We start from the raw sequence: 5,481 nt of genomic DNA on the forward strand, positions 1-5,481 counted from the left end.
GCATGTAAAGCATGTAGCACAATGTTTGTGTACATGGTAAAAGTCCATTAGATGTCAGCTACAATTGTTGTAGTTATTATATTACTCCCCTTAAAAGCAATCAGTTTTCCAGCTACACTGAACCACTCACTGTCTCCTTACCTGCATGTGATTGCTCCTCCTGAATGGCTGTTTCATCAGCTCCACATGGTCAAATATTATCTGTGCCCTTCAGTCCATTTTATTTTATTTTATTTTTTAAATGATCCCAATAGGCTGAATGCTAGCAATGTAGCAGAAATAAAACCTAATGGGAAAATGTTTTGTGGTCATGTCCACAGCAAATGAGAAACTGCATTCTAAAAGCCTTGGTAATGATCAATTCAGTCCATTTTAAATACTACCTGCTCTACCAAGTTTTCGCTTCACACTGCCCATCCAGAGCAAATTTCTCTCTCTCCCACATCAAATAATACTGTATCTGCATCTCACTTGTAGAGCTCAGAGTTTTCTACCTGGTGTGTAACTTATATGACTTGCATATGAGTCATCTATTTATGTGTCATACTCCTTCACAGAGAATGAATTTCTGGAAAATGGGGCCATTTACTATTGGTATGTGTCCTTCCCAAAGCATGCAGTATTACACATTGCCCTTAGTGACAAACAATCAATGAGTTGAATTAATTAATTAATATTTTTATCCACTCAGTATACAATGTCTGCTTGAAGCTAAGGGCCAAGCAATGAGGAGGGTCATCAGGCAGTAAATATTTTATTCTTTCTTTCTGCAATCCCTGTCACATGCTGCAGTTAATAAAAAGTTTATCTAGACATAAATGTGAACCTTCCCTCCTTACTCCCCACCATTAATTTCATGACCTTGAGGAAGACATTAAGTATTCTAAGCCTCTGTGTCTTCAATAATGAAAATAGGGAGCTGGGTTTAATATCTAAGGACCCTTCTGGTTGTAAACCCAGTGTCTTATATTTCAGACAATGTCTTGTACAAGCAAACACAAAAATATGTAGGAGGGGAGAGCCAACACTACCAACTATTAGCCAAACATCAGAACTGAGGCCAGAAAAACAATGGAAAGATATATATGAGGAGCAACAGGCTGGCTAAAGCCAGACCTAAAGACAAACCCATCAGGCCCAAGACAAGGTTCAAAATGGAAGTTAGAGCATGAATAGGCTCAGGGTCTGTAAAAACAAGCAAACAGACAAAAAACAAACAAACAAACAAACAAAAAAAACACAACGAAACATCATCCACACCAGGTAGTTCAATATAGAAATTTTAACATGGGGATCTTTCCACAAAGGTATTGGAAGAGCTAAAACACAAAAAAGATAGTAAGGCAACCCAGAGGCTAGCAAGAGGAGGGAGCCATTCTGCCTTATAGGGCTAAAGAAATAAAGGGAGGAGACAATGTTACCAGTGCCCAAGGTTGGGGAGATCTAACCAGAGAGGTTGTCCAGCAAGACCTGCAACCACAGATGAGACCCAGCTGCCCCCAAATACACCATTCCAAACAGAAAACATGAGAAAGAAATATCTTGGCTTCTCCGTTTCTCCTGCCTTCTGATGACTCTGATTGGCCAAATTTGGCTCAAAGACACTTGGCAAGAGAGTCTGGGAATGTAATCTATAGGGTTAGCCCCATGCAATACAAAACAGAGCAGGAGCATATGAGGTCATGAGCTGAGAGAAAACAGACTGCTAACCAACCCAGAGTAGTCTTGGATAATTTTTCCAGATTGAGTTTTCTCTTTGTGACTTTGAAGTTCCCACCTCAGCTGATGCCATCATACCTTGTTGTAAGATGTGTTGGAAAAGCTAAAACACAAAAAGGATAATGAGGAAACCCAAAGACTAGAAAAAGGAGTATTGATGCTTAGGGAAAACTAAGAGGCAAGCTGCTGACAAATGGCTTGATAGAATAGCATTTCGAAGCAGAGACCCTGCCATAAAGCACCCAGTGATATACGTTCCAGAATTCATTCCGAGATGCTTTCTAACATGTGTAATACTTCCTTATAACTAGGGCTTTCCTGGTACAGTGCATTTCCCACCCCCTCCCCAAAAATCATCCTTGTTTTTCTAACGGTGCAACATCCTTCTATAAACTACCAGTTTAATATCAGCAATAAAACCATATTCCAATGATAAGTTGATCCTTCCAACAAAAACATAAGATCCAATAGTGTGTTTTCCTGCTAATGAGCACTAGGAAGCAACAACCTTTCTTTATACTTTTTCTTATATTTCACAGTAACATTGATTGACTTAGAGATGGCATTTATGAAAAACAGAGTAAAATGATGTCACATGTATATTTAACTTATACAAATTAAACTATATCTATTGAGGAAGAAAAAGTAGAGAGAGAAAGGGGGTACACATGTAGAAGTAAGGAGAGAGAGGAGGAAAGAGGGGAAATTTTCCAATGTGGACAATTCTACCCACCATTTTATTCAGTGAGTAAATGCTCTAGACAAGAGTGATCAGAATGTAAGAGATACGATCTCCTCAGCCCAACATCAATGTTTATTCCTGCTTATCCCTCAGAGACTCTTGCCAAGATGTTCGTGTTTAAAGATTTGGCACTGAAAAACTAAATTGTTGCTTAGGTAGTCTTAAAAATATATGTGTTTTTCTATATACTATATATACCAATGCTGTATACTACATTTGCTGCACAAAATGGACAAATCAAGATCTTTTAAAGGTGCTTTTTAAAAATAAATTTGATTCTCACCTTACATGCTGACTTTAACCTTCCCATATGGTGTGATTCTGGTGCATATACACTGGAATTAAAAATTCAGTTGAGAGACTGGTAATGATACAGGAAGAGAAGAAAAGGACTTTCACAGTACACCAAAACAGGGGCATTAACCTTAACTTCAGAGAGAGACAGAGATGGAGGGAAGGCATTACTGGAAATTACTGCAGCTGCAGGATTTATCCTCGTAGGCTATTCCCAGGATGCCCACATACTGCTTTGAGATTCGTTATAAGACAAAATCAGTTACTTCCTTTCTCTACCTCAGCTATCCCTCTCATAAAATTGGGGCATAATACCTGCTTCTTGCTTATTGTCACAAAAGAATATATAGGGAGTAGATCTAATTACTAGGTAATCCATTCTCCAATGATGAAGTGTTTAACACTCTAGAGCAGTGGTCCTCAACCTTGGGCCGCGGGGGCCATTTGGTACCAATCTACAGAGAAAGAATAAATAACTTACATTATTTTTGTTTTATTTATATTTATTTAAGTCTGAACGATGTTTTATTTTTAAAAAATGACTAGATTCTCTCTGTTACATCCGTCTAAGACTCACTCTTGACGCTTGTCTCGGTCACATGATACATTTATCCGTCCCACCCTAAAGGCCGGTCTGTGAAAATATTTTCTGACATTAAACCGGTCTGTGGCCCAAAAAAGGTTGGGGACCACTGCTCTAGAGAATCCAAGAAGGCAGACAAATTTTGGTGGGAATGACCAATCCTCGTTCTGTTTATCTCAAAGATGAACCAAACTTTGAGGTGTTGAGATAAATACGATAGTGTGAATGCTGCTTTGCAGAACAACTATCACAGAACTATCACAGGGATGTTCTTAATTAATGCAATGTATCATGAGAAAGTTTTCCCTGACCTTAATCCAAATTTTTTCTTCATTTCCAAACCTGAAATTCTTTAGCTTCCTAATCTCAACTGTGTAATGTCCAAAATACATACACAAACAACGAAGCAAACCAGGAAAATTTTATATAGGCTCCTGCAGTCTGAAAAGCTGCCATTAGTCATAAGCCTTCCTGTGCTCACCCTGCCCTGAACTCTGGGCCCATGCTGCGTTCCACAGTACAGCTCTCTCTAACATGCCGGATTAATGCTGAGAAGGAACTTAAACCACAAAGGACCAAAAAGCAAATATTTTTGCCCAAAGCTAATGTAGCAAATTACATGCAAAATCTAAACTCCAAGAACCTTTTAAATGGTGCAAGTCTACACAAACACACAGCATCCAGTTTGCCAAGATCTAAAAACTAAATTAAATCTCAGTCAAGTCCCACTGGGGGACTTATAGAACCAGTTAACAGATCGAGTTCTGGTCTTGGCAGGACCACTGGCTTACATCGTACCCCAGGTAAGTAATTCCTCTCACTGGGTTTCTCTTTGCCTGTCAATGAAGCTAGCATTTTGCCTTAAGTGCATAGGAATAATGAAGTGAAAATGTAAGCAGGGTACTCAAAGCTCTATGCAAGAAAGGTGTGTATGTATAATCAGGAACTCATTCAGCATGTCTTCTGCCAAGCTCTCTGTTGCCCTAACAGGGCTACCGTGAATGACTGCTATCTGAACTACAAAAGGAGTTCAAGTCCAGTCCTCATTTTATCCTGAGCAGGGCTTCACACACAGCTGGAGAACATTGCCTTGTCTTCACACAGGATGCTCTCATCCAGCCCCACAAAGCTCATCAGCTCAGAAGGGGTGCTTTCTCTAATTCCCTTAAAGGTACCAAAGAGATAACAGCCTAAGTCCTAACCAGCAATGGAGCAACTATCAGAGTTTATATCATTTTGCAAAAAGCCAGATGAAAGAACGTTTACTGTGGCAGGAGTCATATTCACAACAAACATTTATAGTCAGAGGCTAGGAAAAAGCAGACATATGGAATTGAGAAGCACCTTTGCACCATGGTCTAGCCATGGACTAGAATCACCACGTTCTGCACCTTCATTTGCAGCTACAGCCCCAAGAAGCAAATGCAGAAAAACGGAGGAAGCTCACTAGAGAAAATCAGTGGCATAGGAAAACTGGCCATGGCAGTGTTGCTTAAGAAAACCTGGAAGTTAACAAAATGCATCGGACTTTGTTTTGCTCATACACTCAGTTGTACACCAGAGAGCAGTGGTGGCGATATTTTTTGAGCACTTAGGAGAAAATGTATTTTTTTAAGTCAGTGGGTGCCATCAGTTCTGCCTTGTTTTCATTCCTGACTTTCTTTATGCTTAGATTCCGTGTTCTTCTTTTCTATCAGTAGGGAAATGAGTTACTGTCAATGATGGCCCACATGTTCATGAGTCCTGTGATTACCAATATCACCCTGATAAAACAGGCTAGTAAACTATTCCCCGGTGCCTGGGAAGAACACCCAGAGAAAGCATAGTGGTGTAATCAGAGTCAAGTGCAGAAGGCTGACAATAGGAAAAACCTGATGCCCATGTTGTACAAATACAGTCATGCCAGCCAACATGCAGATCTATCCACGGATAGTTTTTTAAATCTTTACATGGATTCTGAATGTTTCTGGGCCAAGGGGCATAAGGAGGAAAGAGAAGCAACAAAGAAAGGGTAATCCTTACTCCCTGACATAAACTGTTATCAGAAAATCAGCATTCAGGACTCTGCCTCTGACAATGAGTCATTTTTATCTCTTTTCTGTACTTTCCTAATTTCTTACAATAAATGAGTGGTTTCTAATAA

General features: G+C 39.6%; 1 non-coding gene across 1 annotated transcript; it reads right to left on the reverse strand.

The window, feature by feature from the left end:
- Positions 1–239: 239 nt before the first annotated feature.
- Positions 240–360, reverse strand: LOC136401613 (small nucleolar RNA SNORA32). Its single transcript, XR_010750636.1, has one exon. It is a non-coding gene; the product is annotated as a small nucleolar RNA SNORA32 (small nucleolar RNA).
- Between the last annotated feature and the right edge of the window lie 5,121 nt (positions 361–5,481).

Source organism: Saccopteryx leptura, chromosome 3 (assembly GCF_036850995.1).
Source record: "Saccopteryx leptura isolate mSacLep1 chromosome 3, mSacLep1_pri_phased_curated, whole genome shotgun sequence".
Taxonomy (NCBI): domain Eukaryota; kingdom Metazoa; phylum Chordata; class Mammalia; order Chiroptera; family Emballonuridae; genus Saccopteryx; species Saccopteryx leptura.